This window comes from Bufo bufo, chromosome 2 (genome assembly GCF_905171765.1).
Source record: "Bufo bufo chromosome 2, aBufBuf1.1, whole genome shotgun sequence".
Taxonomy (NCBI): domain Eukaryota; kingdom Metazoa; phylum Chordata; class Amphibia; order Anura; family Bufonidae; genus Bufo; species Bufo bufo.
In genome coordinates, this window is record NC_053390.1 from 21,602,292 (window position 1) to 21,621,304 (window position 19,013).

Sequence of the window (19,013 nt, forward strand, 5' to 3'; positions counted from 1 at the left end):
GTCAACTAGGTCTGCATCTCTGATGAGATGGGCCAGTCTCATATCTTTAGTTCCCTGCTTATTCCCCATCCCACCCCCCCTTCTCCTGTCCTCCTCCTGACTAACCACTGCATTCAGGTCTTCTCCTATAATTCTCATTTCAAGAGGATCCCGGGATAAACGCCCTCCAAGGGTGACGAAAAATTCCACATTAGGCTCATTAGGGCCATAAATATTATATATGCTAATATCACCACCTGGAGTGGTCAGATGTAGGTGTGAGATCCTTCCCACATCGTCATGGTTGTGTGTTAGCACGGTGTATGGGAGACCATGCCGCAATAGTGTAAGTACTTCTGCTTTTTTCCCCACAGCCTCTGAACCATACACTTCCCCCACCCAGAGATGTTTCAGGCGGAGGAAATCACTTTCTGACAAATGAGTCTCCTGTAGGAGGGAAATGTCCCCTTTCACACGCCTAAGATGTTTCAGGACCATCATATGTTTGCTAGGGGACCTTAAACCCTTTAGATTCCAAGACACTATCTTCAAAGCACTAGTCATTTGGGAAACATTCGTTGTGCTGAACTAATCCACCCCGTCAGAACAGAGAGCGCAATGTCTTTGCGGGTCTTTGCAGCGCCTGCCATCAGCGTGGGCGCCATCAGGTGTACAGGCAAAATCAAGATCTAACATTAAAGTTCAACTAACAGTTTCCCACCTAGTGTTAGCTTCCAATCACAATTTTCAGGTCATACTCTCGACATATTAACAACAACAAACCCCCAGCATGTGAATATGATGTGTTGCTGTTCATTAATCCTAAATCCTGAAGACTAGGAGTAAGAGATCCTCTTTTCTGGCCGGAGGGCGTCCGGTCAGTGCTTGTGGCCATCCTATCACTCCTCTTTTGAAGAGTTGTCGAGGTTTCTTCTGTATAGGTGAGAGCTGGGAGTGTTCTGATTCCTTGGCGGGAGCCCATCAGGACGGGGGTGGCCTCTTATTGATCGACAAAGGTTGTTGTTGACCCATCTGGATGGAAGGTCTTTAAGGTGGTGGGAAATAATAAAGAGAAGCGGGTTTGGTTTTTAAAGAGTGTGGAGCAAATAGGGGCGAAAGCACATCTGTGGCGAGTCACTTTAGCAGAAAAGTCTCCAAATAATATAATTCGGTGGCCTTGCAGTGTCAGAACACCACCTCCCTGCTTGTAAGCTCGCAATATGGCCGCTTTGTCAGAATAATCTAGATACTTTACAATCGCTTGACGTGGTCTGTTACCACAAGCTGATGTCGCAGATGGTCTATTCTGTCTATTGTTGGTTTCAGGTGGGATGCTTTGGCCCAGCCTATGTGCCCTTTCTACCTTACAACAAGTCGATAGTCCCAGGGCCTCTGGTAGTTCAGACTCACAGATGGCGGTGAGATCTCTGGCTGGGATACTCTCTGGGAGGCCACCTATGTAGAGATTAGAGGTCATCTATCTTGCTCCAGAGTCTGGCATTTTCAGCCAGGGCTTTGGTGAGGTGAGCCTGGGCTGACTCGTTCTCAGCTTCAACTGCTGCCACTCTGGCCTCCAACTCGTCAAGGCGTGTTGTATATTGTCTGACCTTGGATTGCAGGGCCGAACAGGACTGTGACACTGTGGAGGAGAGAGCTTACTGGAGGTCAGGTAGAATGCGGGCAGCAACTTGCACAGCTAGATATTTATAGTTTATGTTCAGCCTATCCCCCTCCGTATCTGGACTAGGGTTTTCTGAGTCCATTATGACTGGGGGTTGCGAGCCTCCGTCTTCTTCTGTTTGCGCCGCCATGTTGGCCTCTGTTGGCGCCTTGCAGAGCTTTGCAGGATTCCTTTTAGATTTGCTCCCCATGGGTATTACGAATTGGTCCATATACCGGTGATCGGCTATAAAAGTAGATTTTTCTGACTGCTTGTAGTGTTGGAGCAATCAGTTTGTAGGGGATAATGCGCTTTGTGGTGCTACAGGCGACGGAGCTCCTAGCACATGCTGGCGCCGGAACCGGAAGTCCTGCTGGGGCTTTTTATGTTCTTTCAAGAAATAAAAATAATAAAAGCTAAGGCTACTTTCACACTTGCGGCAGGACGGATCCGACCTGTTCACCATGTCAGATCCGTCCTTCCACTATTTCGCCGTGCCGCCGGACCGCCGCTCCGTCCCCATTGACTATAATGGGGACGGGGCGGAGCTCCGGTGCAGCATGTCCGACTTTTTAGTCCGGCGGCTTTCGCCGTGCTGCACCGGACCGGCGACACGGCGAAATAGCGGAAGGACGGATCCGACATGGTGAACAGCATGTCGGATCCGTCCTGCCGCAAGTGTGAAAGTACCCTAAGCAATAAATTACAAGTAAATGATTCAATTGACAAATACAACTCATATCACAAAAAACAAGTCACAGTTTTGGTAGGAGTAGTGAAACATAAGTCCTCATACAGCCACAGACAAAAATATTAAAGTTTTAGGTCTTTGAATGTAACAATAAAAAAAAAAATAAAGATTGGTCATTTAATGACAACCAGCCTAGTCATTAAGTGGTTAAAGATGTTTGGTTCTGTGTTTGGCTTCCTTTCGGTGCACTCCAGTCTCCATGATTATCAGGAAGCTCCGATGTCACATGTGATTATTGTACAGACCACAGACGTCTCAGTGATGATCACCTGCACTCACAGGACACTTCATTACATCCACCTTCTTAATTCTTGATAGGATCCTCGTTCCCCTTAGAACATCTTGAATTCTTAGTGTACTGGACCCAACAAGGTGCTGGGAACCTTTACTACAGGTTCTGTTTGATGACCTAACTCTGTCTATTCTATTGCATTCTGAAGATGTCTATAAACCAGAGGTCTGGTGACTGTGCGGCCATTAGGCTATACAGACCAAATTGTCATGTCCGTGATTTAAGACTGAGATGTGTGATTTACCTCATGGTAAAGCTATTTTTCTAAATGTAGATGGTGTTCATGATTAGATTCTCAGATGATCAGAGTCTTAGCCCTTTGAGGTCATAGCGATTTTCCATTTTCGTTTCTCATTCTGTACCTTCCCAGCATCCATCTGTTCCTTAAGTGACATGCTCCTTTCAGTGTACCTCCAACTCCGCTGCTGCTGTCTCACACAAGCTTAGTCCAGGCTGCAGTAAAATAACAGCAGAAGGAATTAGGTGTAATTACACGCTAACCCTGCTGCTGGAGGAAGGATCTGTCACTGCAGAACCAGGGAAACTGCATCTTATACTGAGCAGTGTGTGTTTTTCAGCAGCAGGTACACTAAAAGGACCACTAATGATGCTGACATAATCATAATCCAAGTCACGCCTCAAGACCTGTTTAAAAGGTTGGACATTAACATATAGGATAGCTACCTTACATCTGGTGGCATTAGAGGCAGAGCTGGTTTATACATTTATACCCTATATCCAATTACAGCCAAATAGTAATGTCCACTGCATAGTTTGAAAAATAATCACAAATTCCAATTTTTATTTTCACAGATAATTCCAGTAAAAATATTAAGGGCAAAGCTGTATTATCACTAAATTATAAAGAAGAAGCTGAAGATATCATGCAGCGCTCCTCAGGAGAAAACCTCATTACCCTTAGTGTACACCCAGGACTTCACAGTACAGATCTTTTATATAATCCCTCTCATCATGAGGGACCTTTCCCTGACCAATTACAGATTGTTACCAAAAACACAGGTCAGAAAGGGGATAAAAGCTTTCAGGGCGGTAAAGAGTTTATAGAAGAATCAAAACTTTCTACACACAGAAGAATTCACACAGCAGAGCAGCCATACTCCTGTTTAGAATGTGGGAAATGTTTTACAAAAAAATCAAGTCTTGTTCAACATAGGAGAATTCACACAGGAGAGAAACCATATTCGTGTTCAGAATGTGGGAAATGTTTTACAGATAAATCAAATCTTGTTAGACATAGGATTAGTCACACAGGAGAGAAGCCATATTCATGTTCAGAATGTGGGAAATGTTTTACAGTTAAATCAAATCTTGTTCAACATAAGAGAATTCACACAGGAGAGAAACCATATTCGTGTTCAGAATGTGGGAACTGTTTTACATATAAATCACATCTTATTGAACATATGAGAAGACACACAGGAGAGAAGCCATTTTCATGTACAGAATGTGGGAAATGTTTTTCAAAGAGATCATATCTTGTTACACATGAGAGAAATCACACCGGAGAGAAGCCATATTCATGTTCAGAATGTGGGAAATGTTTTACAGATAAATCAAAACTTGTTAAACATAATATAATTCATACAGGAAAAAAGCCATATTCATGTTCACAATGTGGGAAATGTTTTATAGATAAGTCAAGTCTTGTTGTACATGATAGAAGTCACACAGAAAACAAAGCATATTCATGTTCAGAATGTGGGAAATGTTTTACAAAGAGATCACATCTTGTTGTACATGAGAGAAATCACACAGGAGAGAAGCCATATTCATGTTCAGAATGTGGGAAATGTTTTACAGTTAAATCAAATCTTGTTAAACATAAGAGAATTCACACAGGAGAGAAGCCATATTCATGTTCAGAATGTGGGAAATGTTTTACAGTTAAATCACATCTTGTTGAACATAGGAGAAGTCACACAGGAGAGAAGCCATTTTTATGTACAAAATGTGGCAAATGTTTTACACATAATTCAGGTCTTTTTAGACATCAGAGAATTCACACAGGAGAAAAGCCATTTTGATTTTTTTATATTTTAAAAATGTTTTGTAAGAAGGAACTAAAATTTAGCAGATCAAGAGAAACTATATTGTTTTTTAGATATGGCAAATGCTATTAGAGCCAAATAGAATTTTAAATCCATCTTATTCACAAAAGTTAAGTTTCAGGCTATATGGCAACATGTATCACATGCTGTGAGTCTCAGAACAGTTTCAAAACGTGTCTGCAACTTGCTGTCATGCAGCTATTTTAGAGCTGAGATTTGGCAGTAGAAATACCTGCCAAACTGCACAATTTATAGTTGACCATAACTTGCATTGTGTTCTATCATGGAAAAGTCGCATATGACCTGCAACCAAGAAGAATGTTGAAATTTATGTGACTGTCATGACATAGTTTGTCACGTTGTGAACCCATTGACAGTCATTATATGTAGTGTCATAATGCAACATATCATCTGATGTCACCTTGCATCTCCAGCTTAAAAGCCAATAAGATTATTTATTTTTTGGGTGGCATTATCCTGGATCAGCCAAACAACTGCATTATATTTCTTTGAAGAGAAGAAGAGCCTTGTTTACTTCCAGAGCAGTGAAGATGGATTGTCATACCCTACCCAAGGTAATCGCCCAAAAACTGAAAAAATTATGGCTCTCAGACCATGGAAACACTAAAACATGATTTTTTTTTGGCTTCAAAAATTAAATCATTGTGTAAAACTTACATAAATAAATAAAGTATACATATTAGGTATCGCCGCATCCGTGACAACCTGGTCTATAAAAATACCACATGATCTAACCTGTCAGATGAATGTTGTAAATAAAAAAAACGGTGCCAAAACAGCTATTTCTTGTTATCTTGCCTCACAAAAAGTGTAATATAGAGCAACCAAAAATCATATGTACCCTAAACTAGTACCAACAAAACTTCCACCCTATCCCGTAGTTTCTAAAATGGGGTCACTTTTTTGGAGTTTCTACTCTAGGGGTGCATCAGGGGGGCTTCAAATGGGACATGGTGTAAAAAAAAACAGTCCAGCAAAATCTGCCTTTCAAAAACCGTATGGCATTCCTTTCCTTTTGCGCCCTGCCGTGTGCCCGTACATCAGTTTATGACCACATATGGGGTGTTTCTGTAAACTACAGAATAAGTGCCATAAATATTGAGTTTTGTTTGGCTGTTAACCCTTGCTTTGTTACTGGAAAAAATGGATTAAAATGGAAAATTTGCCCAAAAAGTTAAATTCTGAAATTTCATCCCGATTTGTCAATAACTCTTGTGGAACACTTAAAGGGTTAACGACGTTTTTAAAATCAGTTTTGAATACCTTGAGGGGTGTAGTTTCCGATGGGGTCACTTTTATGGAGTTTCTACTCTAGGGGTGCATCAGGGGGGCTTCAAATGGGACATGGTGTCAAAAAAACAAGTCCAGCAAAACCTGCCTTCCAAAAACCGTATGGCATTCCTTTCCTTCTGCGCCCTGCCGTGTGCCCGTACAGCGGTTTACGACCACATATGAGGTGTTTCTGTAAGGGGTGTAGTTTCTAGAATGGGGTCATTTTTGGGTGGTTTCTATTATGTAAGCCTCGCAAAGTGACTTCAGACCTGAACTGTTTCCTAAAACTTGGGTTTTTGAAAATTTCTGAAAATTTTCAAGATTTGCTTCTAAACTTCTAAGCCTTGTAACATCCCCAAAAAATAAAATATCATTCCCAAAATGATCCAAACAGCAAGTAGACATATGGGGAATGTAAAGTAATAACTATTTTTGGAGGTATTTCTATGTATTATAGAAGTAGAGAAATTGAAACTTGGAAATTTGCATTTTTTGTATTTTTTTTTTAAATAAAAATGAATTTTATTGACTTCATTTTACCAGTGTCATGAAATACTATATGTGACGATGGCCTGGATAAGTCAAAGTGTTTTAAAGTTATCACCACTTAAAGTGACACTGGTCAGATTAGAAAAAAATGGCCTGGTCCTTAAGGTGAAATAAGGCTGTGTCCTTAAGGAGTTAATATTGTAGCCTTTGCTGCATCTGTCATTGGTAAAAACAAGCTTGAAATACTTCAATAATTTTCTAGGTTTAAAAAAAAAACCTTTTTGGGCAAAATACTCAAATTTACAGCCCTTGCTGCATCTGTACATTTGAAATTCAAGCGTTATATACTGCTGTCATATTCGGTTAGTAAAAAAAACACCCATTTTGTGCAAAGTACTTAATATTGCAGTCTTTGCTGCATCTGTTATTGTTAAAACAAGCTTGAAATACACAATTTTACAGCCCTTGCTGCATCTGTCAGTGTGAAATTCAAGCGTTCTATACTGCTGTCATATTCTGCTATTTAAAATACACCCAATTTGGGCAAAATACTTAATATTGCAGCCTTTGCTGCATCTGTGATTGTTAAAAATAAGCTTGAAATACTTCAATAATTTTTGGGCTTTGAAAAAAAACAAATTTTTGGTAATACCCTCCATCTGGGGCCTCTGCCGCATTAGTCAGTGTGCAATTTAAGCTAGAAATACAGCTATAATTATCTGGGTTTTAAAAAACACCCATTTAGGACAAAATACTTAATTTGCGGCCTTGTCTGCATCTGTACATGGGAAATTCAAGCGTTATATACTGCTGTCATATTCTGGTATTAAAAAAAACACCCATTTAGGGCAAAAAACTTAATTTTGCAGCCTTTGCTGCATATGTCATTGTGAGATACACCCTTTACATACTTCTGTGCTATTCTGGTATTAAATAAACACCCATTTTGGGCAAAAATATTATTTTGTGGCCTTGTCTGCATCTGTACGTGTGAGATACATGATTTAGATACTGCTGTGCTATTCTGGTATTAAAAAAAACCACCCATTTAGGGCAAAAATATTAATTTTGCAGCCTTTGCTGCATCTGTCGTTGTGAGATACACGCGTTAGATACTGTTGTTCTATTCTGTTATTAAAACAACACCCATTTTGGGCAAGATCCTAAATTTTAGAAATATGAGAGCGTCAAATAAGGGACATTGCACCGGTCGTTGTGCTGCTGGTGGAGCTCCTGTTGCAGGGAGAGGACGTGGTTGATCTGTGCCAGCTACAAGCATAAGTGAAACACCTTCCTCAGGTGCGAGTAAGCGACAGAACCTTCAGCGGTAGTTGGTCGGGCCTAATGCGGCTCTACGAATGGTGAGGCCAGAACAAGTACAGACGATAGTAGATTGGGTTGCTGACAGTGCCTCCAGTTCCTTCACATTGTCTCCCACCCAGTCTCCTGCTGAAAGATCAGAGTTGGCACCTGCAGCCGATGTCCATCAGTCTTTCACCTTACCCCCCTTGCAAATCAGCCAAGCAGTCTGAGACCCAAGTCATGCAGCAGTCTCTTCTGCTTTTTGATGACTCTGTTAGCAGGGTTTCCCAGGGCCATCCACCTAGCCCTGCCCCAGAAGTGTAAGAGATTGAGTGCACTGATGCCCAACCACTTATGTTTCAACATGAGTACATGGGAGGACCACCGCAGCACGTCTCGGATGATGACAAAACACAGGTGCCAACTGCTGGGGCTTTCGATAGTGTGCAGACCAACAAGGAGGGCAGGGGTGAAGACTGGGTGGAAGATGATGTGGAGGACGATGAGGTCCTCGACCCCACATGGAATCGAGGTCATGCGAGTGACCTGTGTACAGGGTGGGCCATTTATATGGATACACCTTAATAAAATGGGAATGGTTGGTGATATTAACTTCCTGTTTGTGGCACATTAGTATATGTGAGGGGGGAAACTTTTCAAGATGGGTGGTGACCATGGCGGCCATTTTGAAGTCGGCCATTTTGAATCCAACTTTTGTTTTTTCAATAGGAAGAGGGTCATGTGACACATCAAACTTATTGGGAATTTCACATTGGTTTTAACGTAACTTCATTCTTTCATGAGTTATATACAAGTTTCTGACCACTTATAAAATGTGTTCAATGTGCTGCCCATTGTGTTGGATTGTCAATGCAACCCTCTTCTTCCACTCTTCACACACTGATAGCAACACCGCAGGAGAAATGCTAGCACAGGCTTCCAGTATCCGTAGTTTCAGGTGCTGCACATCTCGTATCATCTGAAGGCAATCGTCTATGCTATGAAGATACGAGATGTGCAGCATCTGAAACTACGGATACTGGAAGCCTGTGCTAGCATTTCTATTGCGGTGTTGCTATCAGTGTGTGAAGAGTGGGAGAAGAGGGTTGCATTGACAATCCAACACAATGGGCAGCACATTGAACACATTTTATAAGTGGTCAGAAACTTGTAAATAACTCATGAAAGAATACAGTTACGTTAAAACCAAGCAGACCATTGTTTTTCTTGTGAAATTCCCAATAAGTTTGATGTGTCACATGACCCTCTTCCTATTGAAAAAACAAAAGTTGGATTCAAAATGGCCACCATGGTCACCACCATCTTGAAAAGTTTCCCCCCTCACATATACTAATGTGCCACAAACAGGAAGTTAATATCACCAACCATTCCCATTTTATTAAGGTGTATCCATATAAATGGCCCACCCTGTAGTTCGGAGGAAGAGGCGGTGGTCACACAGATCCACCAGCACAGCAGAATCGGGAGCAGGGTGCAAAAGCGGAGCGGCCATCCCCTAGACAGTACACCTGCTACTGCCCACCGCAAGACACGAGTGGTTTGCACGCTGTGCAATCAGAGCCTGAAGCGAGGCATAAACGTTCTCAACCTGAGCACAACCTGCATGACCAGGCATCTAAGTGCAAAGCACAAGCTGCAGTGGAGTAGACACCTCAAAAACCAAGAAAGGTCTCTGGCTCCTCCTGCTTCCTCTTCTGCTGCAGTCTCGGCCTCTTTATCCACCTCTGGAGTGACAGTGCCACCTGCCAACCTGCAAACAGAGGATCTGCCAGCAACACCACCATCTGGGTCACTAAGCATCTCCACAATGTCCCACGGAAGCGTTCAGCTCTCCATCTCCCAAACACTGGAGCGGAAGAGGAAGTACCCCGCTACCCACCCACGATCCCTGGCCCTGAATGCCAGAATTTTAAAATTACTGGCCTTTGAAATGCTGTCATTCCGTCTGGTGGAGATGCAGAGTTTGAAAAGCTTTATGGCGGTGGCTATCCCACAGTATGTCGTGCCAAGCCGCCACTACTTTTCCAGGTGTGCCATCCCTTTCCTGCACAACCAAGTGGGGGACAAAATCAGTTATGCCATGTGCAACGCCATCTGTGGCAAGGTGACCCTCACTACGGATACGTGGACCAGTAAGCATGGTCAGGGACGTTTCATCTCCGTAACAGCACACTGGGTAAATGCAGTGGTGGCTGGGCCTGAGGCGGATAGTAGTTTGGCGCATGTCCTTCCACCACCAAGGATTGCAGGGTGCTTCAGTTTGTTGCTTCCTCCTCAGCTTCCTCATCCTCTACCGGCTCCTCATCCGGTCAGTGTAACACCTTCACCACCAACTTCAGCACAGAAACGGGTAAACGACAGCAGGCAGTTTTAAAACTTTTCTGTTTGGGGGACAAACCCCACACTGTGCAGGAGCTGTGGACGGGCCTTGAACAACAGACCGATGAGTGGTTGGTGCCAGTGAGCCTTAAGCCCGGCCTGGTGGTGTGCGATAATGGGCAAAATCTTGTAGCAGCTCTGGGACTAGACGGTTTGACGCACATCCCTTGTCTGGCGCATGTGCTGAATTTGGTGGTGCAGAGATTCCTTAAAAATTACCCCTATATGTCAGAGTTGCTGCATAAAGTGCGGGCCGTCTGTGCACGCTTTCGGTGTTCTTACCCTGCTGCTGCTCGCCTGTCAGCACTGCAGCGTAACATCGGCCTTGCCGCTCACTGCCTCATATGCAACGTGCCCACAAGGTGGAACTCCACCTTGCACATGCTAGCCAGACTGTGCAAGCAGCAGCAGGCGATAGTGGAGTTTCAGCTGCAGCACGCACGGGTGAGTCGCTCGGCGGAACAGCACCACCAATGACTGGGCCTCCATGTGAGACCTGTGTTCATTGTTGCGCTGTTTCGAGTACTCCACCAACATGGCCAGTGCCGATAACGCCGTTCTCAGCGTTACTATCCCACTTCTATGCCTCCTTGAAAATGAGGAGGAGGAAGATGGATCATTTCATAGGGTTTCCGGACAGTCATTCACAAGTGGCTCCGAGGGTGGGTTCCTGCACCCACAAACGCCAGGTACACAATTGTCCAGCCAGGGCACAGTTCTGGAGGATGACGAGGTGGAGGAGGAGGAACCATGTTCACAGCAGGGTGGCACCCAGACCAGCTCATGGCCATCACTGGTGCGTGGCTGGGGGGATACAGAGGACACAGATAATACACCTCCCACAGAGGACAGCTTTTCGTTGCCTCTAGGTAGCCTGACACACATGAGCGATTACATGCTGCAGTGTCTCCGCAATGACCGCCGAGTTGCCCACATTCTAACTTGTGCTGATTACTGGGTGGCCACGCTGCTGGATCCCCGTTACAAGGACAATGTACCGTCCTTAATTCCCTCACTGGAGTGTGATCGTAAGATGCGCGAGTGGCATTCTCACCTGACAGCGGGGGCACAGTGGAAGCAGAAGGTGGAGGAAGAGGTCTCCAACGCAGCTGGGGCACCGACAGCACCTCAAAAGGCAGGGTTAGCATGGCCGAAATGTGGAAAAGCTTTGTCAGCACACTACAACAACCAGCACCACCAGCTGATATAGAACGTCTTAGCAGGAGGCAGCATTTCACCAACATGGTAGAGCAGTAGGTGTGCACACGCCTACACGCACTGAATGATGGGTCTGCCCCCTTCAACTTCTGGGTCTCTAAATTGGGCACATGGCCTGAGCTTGCCCTTTACGCCTTGGAGGTGCTGGCCTGCCCTGCAGCCAGTGTATTATCTGAACGTGTGTTTAGCACGGCAGGGGGAGTTATCACAGACAAGCGCAGCCGCCTATCCACAGCCAATGTGGACAAGCTCACTGTAACGGACCGTTTCAGCAGACAAGGGGTTAAAATCCGTTTAGGCGATATGCCCCTTTCTGAGAGACAGGCACAGCTACTGCAGAACACAAAAACTCCCGAACTGGATTTAAAATAGCACTCCAAACTGGAACCTCACGAATAGCTGCTAGCAGACGAACAGGAATCAGCTTACAATCCTGGCAATCAGTCTCTAACAGCATACAGTGGATCCCCCCAATAACGAGACAAGGCTCCGTGTTGAGGGTCAAGCAGTGGTCTGATTGTACTTCAAGTACAGCCTCTTTTATTCATAAACCACAAACATAGTACTGCCCACAGGTGTTTGAAATACAACCAATCAGTAATTTACAACACATACAATGTAAGTACAGCAACCAATCGTTCACGCCCCTAGGGGACCAGAAGGAAGACTGCGACACAGGACAGATATGTAGCAATTCAGGATACAGACACAACACATCCCCACAATGCATCATGGTTTCCTCCTCTCTGTCCTGGAGACAACCGAGGAGCAATCCAATTATCTCTCAGGACAAAGGGAAATCGCCAATACACATGTGGGAACAACAGGACAGACATCACCATTTAAACACACAATGGGACAATTGCACAATAGAAACACACCCAGCATATTCCTCCCAAGCTGACAAGTTACACTTATTATAAATTGTTACAACTTTGTGAGTTTACATTGTCCATACATATAACTTACATCAATTTAAACAGTATAACTTGGGGACAAACCTATCCAAAATTCACTTGAATAGGTTCAGGGGTTTAAAAGTTAGTATGGGCCATAATCCTGAGGCAAGAGGCTTTTAAACAGGCCTCTCCAAAACCCAGTGGCGAGGTTGGTTTCGCCACACATCTCCCCCCCCCCCCCCCCCCAGGGAAGACTAACCAGATACCTGACCTCACGGTCAGTACCTGAGTTAGTCTGGCAGTCCACCCACAACCGAATACTGGACCTGTTGAATTTGGTAGCCTGTCTCTGTCCAGTGAGTCCACCAAGGTTATGTTGGAAGCTGGTACTCCCAGTCTCTGTGTTGCTCCCTGGCTTGGAGTGGAGGTTGCTTTGTGGGCAGGGATCAGCGGTACTCTGCCCTGGTGCCAGCGTTACCATGGAAGAAGCCTGGTTGGAGCCTGGTTGTTGGAGGGGGAGACCGACTGTCTCTACCCCCTGTTCTGTAAGTGCAGAGACCACGGTCCCATCTGCAATGTTGTGGGGCTTACTGTCTCCCCCTGGTGCGTTAAGCTGCCGCTGGGGAGAGGGGGTAACGAGCTCCTCTCCCATACATACTTCCAGCCGCTGGGGAGGGCGACTGACCGTCTCCGCTCCCAATACAGTGTCCTGCTGCTGGGGAAAGGAGACTGGGCTCTCTATTCCCTGCTGGACACTTTGCCGATGGGGGACAGGACCGACTGTCTCTGCCCCCTGTAACTCCGCCTGCCGCTGGGGAATGGAGACTGGGCTCCCAATTCCCAATAAATCACACGGCCGCTGGGGAATGGAGACTGGGCTCCCAATTCCCTGTACATCACACTGCCGCTGGGGAATGGAGACTGGGCTCCCAATTCCCTGCTGGACACTCTGCCGCTGGGGAGAGGAGACTGAGCTCTCTCTGTCCCGCAACTGTAACTTCCGATGGAGGTCCACCCAACGTGGCAGCTGACCGTCACCTTCTGCCCGGTATAGTAGGGTCTTGAACACTAGACTCCTCACGAACTTCACGGATTTCTCAGCTGGATTGGGTCCGAAGAAGTTCAGCCGCAACCACATCATACGGTCAAATTCCTCAACAGAGTATCTGTACTCCACTGCTGGTTCCATCCTGGTGCTTTTAGGGTCGCTGTACTGAGACATGCATTGCCCTTAAGTTGTAAAATCCAAAGAAATGGTGTCTCCTGTAGCTGTCCTTCTGGCTGTAGGAACGGTCCCGCTGCTTGCCACCAACGTAACGGACCGTTTCAGCAGACAAGGGGTTAAAATCCGTTTAGGCGATATGCCCCTTTCTGAGAGACAGGTACAGCTACTGCAGAACACAAAAACTCCCGAACTGGATACAAAATAGCACTCCAAACTGGAACCTCACGAATAGCTGCTTGCAGACGAACAGGAATCAGCTTACGCTCCTGGCAATCAGTCTCTAACAGCATACAGTGGATCCCCCCAATAACGAGACAAGGCTCCGTGTTGAGGGTCAAGCAGTGGTCTGATTGTACTTCAAGTACAGCCTCTTTTATTCATAAACCACAAACATAGTACTGCCCACAGGGGTTTGAAATACAACCAATCAGTAATTTACAACACATACAATGTAAGTACAGCAACCAATCGTTCACGCCCCTAAGGGACCAGAAGGAAGACTGCGACACAGGACAGATATGTAGCAATTCAGGATACAGACACAACACATCCCCACAATGCATCATGGTTTCCTCCTCTCAGTCCTGGAGACAACCGAGGAGCAATCCAATTATCTCTCAGGACAAAGGGAAATCGCCAATACACATGTGGGAACAACAGGACAGACATCACCATTTAAACACACAATGGGACAATGGCACAATAGAAACACACCCAGCATATTCCTCCCAAGCTGACAAGTTACACTTATTATAAATTGTTACAACTTTGTGAGTTTACATTGTCCATACATATAACTTACATCAATTTAAACAGTATAACTTGGGGACAAACCTATCCAAAATTCACTTGAATAGGTTCAGGGGTTTGAAAGTTAGTATGGGCCATAATCCTGAGGCAAGAGGCTTTTAAACAGGCCTCTCCAAAACCCAGTGGCGAGGTTGGTTTCGCCACACTCACGTTCATTAAAATGAACCAGGCATGGATCCCACAGGACTTGTCCGTACCTTGTGCAGAATAGACATGTATACCGGCCTTATCCAGCCATTGTTATACTACAGCGCAATTGCTCATTCTTGTATTTTGTATATTTCACACTCTTTTGGAGTGTACCCTAATTAAGAAAAAAAAACTGTGTTGGCTACCTCGTCCTCCTCCACCACTGCTTCCACCTACACCGCTATGTCTACCGCCTCCTCAAACTCCTACTCCATATGGACCCCCACCTCATAAATCAAGTTTTTTTAAATTTGTACGTATTTTATTTTATGTCATTTCACTAATTTGTCTGTTATATTTACGGGTGAAATTCACCTATTTTTGGGTGTGGTATACCCATGCTCTACCTAGTAGACAGGTAAAAAAAATTCACTAATTTGTCTGTTACATTTTCAGGTTAAATTCACAAATGTTTGGGTGTGATATACCCATGCTATACCTAGTAGACATGTAAAAAAAAAAAAAACACACTAATTTGTCTGTTACATTTTCGGGTGAAATTCACCAATTATTGGGTGTGATATACCCATGCTCTACCTAGTAGACAGGTAAAAAAAAATTCACATATTTGTCTGTTACATTTTTGGGTAAAAAAAAATTCAATAATTTGTTACATTTTCGGGTGAAATTGACCAATTTTTGGGTGTGATATACCCCTGCTCTACCTAGTTGACAGCTTAATAAATTTCATTTATTTTTCTGTTGCATTTTCGAGTGACATTCAACAATTTTTGGCTGTGATAGACCCCTGCTCTACCTAGTAGACAGGTTAATACATTTCACAAATTTTTCTGTTACATTCTTGGGTTGACATTTTAAAAATTTTGCAGTGAATAAACCCCTGCTCTGCATAGGTGACAGGGACCGAATTTTTTTAAAAAAATCTGTTCCATTGCTGAGTGACATAAACCCATTTCTGGCGATGAAAAACCCCTGCTCTGCATAGGTGACAGGGACTTAAATTGCTTCAATACTTTGTCCCACATTTCCGCTCAATTACATTTAATTTCATCCATTGACCTCCCTTGGATGTGGTATCCCTTTCTCAGGCTCCATCTCTGGACTGGAACCCTGATTCCCCGCCACCCGTGATCACCATGGTAGGCGCATAAAAGAACATCGAAAGTTGATAGAGAAGATATCCAATTGGATCGTGGACATCACGGGGACGTGCGACATGGTGGAGCACACGCCTACACGTACTGAATGATGGGTCTGCCCCCTTCAACTTCTGGGTCTCCAAATTGGGCTCATGGCCTGAGCTTGCCCTTTACGCCTTGGAGGTGCTGGCCTGCCCTGCAGCCAGTGTATTGTCTGAACATGTGTTTAGCACGACTGGAGGGGGTTATCACAGGTTATATTTCCTAATCTTTTGGGTGTACCCTAATTGAAAAAAAATAAATAAAAATTAAAACCAAAAAGCAGTGTAGGCTACCTCCTCCTCCTCCACCGCCACATCCACTTCCTCCTTAACCTCCTACTCCATATGGACCTCGTCTTCATAGATCAAGATTTTTTTGATTTTTTTTTACGTATTTTATGTTATTTAAAGTCATTTCCGTATCCACATTTGTTTGCAGAGCACTTGCCATGCTCTTAACCACATTTTGCTGGCATTTGCAGCCCTCTAGCCCTTTCCATGACATTTTTACAGCCATTTTAGTGCTCAAAAGTTCGGGTCCCCAGTGACTTCAATGGGGTTCGGGGTCCAGTTTGGGTCCCGAACTCAAACGTTTTTGTGAAGTTCGGCCGAATCCGAACATCCAGGTGTCCGCTCAACTCTATACCTGACCACACCACCAGGCACAGGCATCATCGTCTTGCATAAGCCAGGGAACATCTACGCTGGACGAGGGACCAGTGGGCCTCAGTGCTGTTCACTGATGAAAGTCAACGCACACTGAGCAGAAAATATGGCCATCAACGTTGTTGGAGATGTCAAGCAGAGTGCTTTGCATCTGCCACTGTTGTGACCAGATAAGCCTTTGGTGGTGGTGGTCTTACAGTGTGGGCAGGTGGGTTTAGTCAGTACAGAACCGCCCCACACTTTGTGAATGGTACAGTGACAAGTGACATACTACTTGAATAACATCTTTAATCCAGTCATTGTGCCTCTGCATGAACACCACAGGCCTAATTTCATCTTCATGGACAACAATGCGCCAGCTAATCAAGGTTGCATCATTAGACCTGAATCCGATTGAAAACCTATGGGATCAGCTGAGTCGCCGTGTAGAGACTCGTACCGCTGTACCCCAGAACCTCAATGACTTGAGGGCCTTCCTTCAAGAAGAGCGGGATGCCATGCCTCAGCAGACAATAAGTCGGCTTGTGAACAGCATGGGACATCATTGTCAAGCTGTAATTGATTCCCAAGGCACATGACAAGTATTTGAGACATTGACATTTTTGTGGGGGTATACCCACCATGCTTTGTTGGCTTTTGTTGCAAAAAATTGTTTGAGATGAGGAAATCCCCATTGCTGCTTCTACTTAAATGCCCTACTTTCATGATATAATATCACTGTAGTGTAAACTTTTTCCATTTTCCATAAATTTCACCCGAAAGCCGAATATCCCTAACTTTTGCGAGTAGTGTATATCGAGGGGCAGTATAGAGATCACTCCCATCATCTATTTTTATACCCAGAACTGTGACGAGGGGACATCCTCTCCATCTAGAGGAAAGAAGGTTTCTCCACCAACATAGAAGCGGATTCTTTACAATAAGAGCAGTGAGACTATGGAACTCTCTGCCTGAGGAGGTGGTGATGGTGAGTTCACTAAAAGAGCTCAAGAGGGGCCTGGATGGATTTCTGGAGTGTAATAATATTACAGGTTACAATTATTCGATTTTGGCAGAAGGGTCGTTGATCCAGGGAGTTATTCTGATTGCCTGATTGGAGTAAGGAAGGAATTGGTTTTCCTTAAAATGAGGAAAATTGGTTTCTACCTCATAAAGGTTTTTTGCCTTCCTCTGGATCAACTTGGCAGGATAACTTAGTGGATAGATGTTATTTTTCAGTCTTATTAAAGAGGACCTTTCACCGATCCTGACATTGTGAACTAAGTATCATGACATATACAGCGGCGCCCAGGGATCTCACTGCACTTACTATTATCCCTGGGCGCCGCTCCGTTCTCCCGTTATGTCCTCCGGTATGTTCGGGGACTTGGTTATAGTAGGCGGAGTCTGCCCTTGTTCTGCTGGGCGTCTTCTTCTCCTAGGCTGTAGTGCTGGCCAATCGCATCGCAGAGCTCATAGCTGGGAGAAAAAACCTCCCAGGCTGTGAGCTCTGAGCTGCGAATGGCCAGCGCTACAGCCTAGGAGAAGGAGACGCCCAGCAGAACAAGGGCAGACTCCGCCTACTATAACCAAGTCCCCTAATTCTCCGCCTACTATTAGGAGCGGTGAAAGGTCCTCTTTAACTATGTTACTCTGTAATTTGGGCACTCCCTGTTCAATAACGAATGTTCTTTCAAGACAATATCTGACAATGTTTGTAAATATGTGAATCTTCAGAGACTCTTAAAAGACTCCTGAAGAGGAGGCCTAAGTAGTCTCCACAGCTTGCAATTTTGTCATCTTTTTTTCAGTCATAAAAGGTATCAACTACTGAGGAATCTCAATTTCTATTTTGTCTTCTGTTCTATTCACTGATTAACACAGGACAAATATATTTTTACAGAAACCACCTAGCACAGTGCGCAACGCTGTTTCTGACCTCACAAGTTCTGGAAAAGCATAGTTTGCTTTGCTTTGCTATTTTTGTAACTCCCATTTACTTGTATGGAAGATATAGAAACAGTAGTGAAGGGATCTTGGCTGTTTTCATTGACCCAGCCACCTCTCACAGCCGGGATATGGCGGCCAGTGGGTAAGGATCATGGGAACCTTATTCTAGAGATAGCACCCCCACCGATCAGCTGTTAGAGGGAGCCATTGTACTCAGTGGAGCTCTGGTGAGTGCAGCCGGCTCCCAGCTCCTCTCCAAACACAGCGTCACACATAGTACATTGGCTGTGCTTGGTATTGCAGCTCAGCCCCATTCACTTCAATGGGGCTGAGCTGCAACTAGGCCATGTGACCGATGTATGGTGACATCACATGGCCTAGGAAGAGGCTGCGGTGCTCATGCAGCGCCAGACTCTAGTAACAGCTGATCAGTAGGTGCTTCAGGCGTCAGACCCCCGCCAATCTGGTATTGATGACGTACATTGACGACAGGTCATCAATACGAATTACCAGATAACCCCTTCAAGAGTTCCAGTTTTCCAGAAGCTGGCTTTCCATATCAGTGTGCGACTATCCCTCGCTGATATTACTGTAAAGAGACATATGACCAATAAATACAGTCAGTACATGTGTTCTTAACTCACAGTATGAGAAATAGACAACCTTTCTCATAACTTTTATTATCTAAGTTTTTATATCTA

The 19,013-nt window shown here is 44.6% G+C and overlaps 1 pseudogene; it reads left to right on the forward strand.

The window, feature by feature from the left end:
• The window catches only part of LOC120990654, a 251,745-nt pseudogene that overhangs the window by 22,978 nt on the left and 209,754 nt on the right, over positions 1-19,013 (forward strand).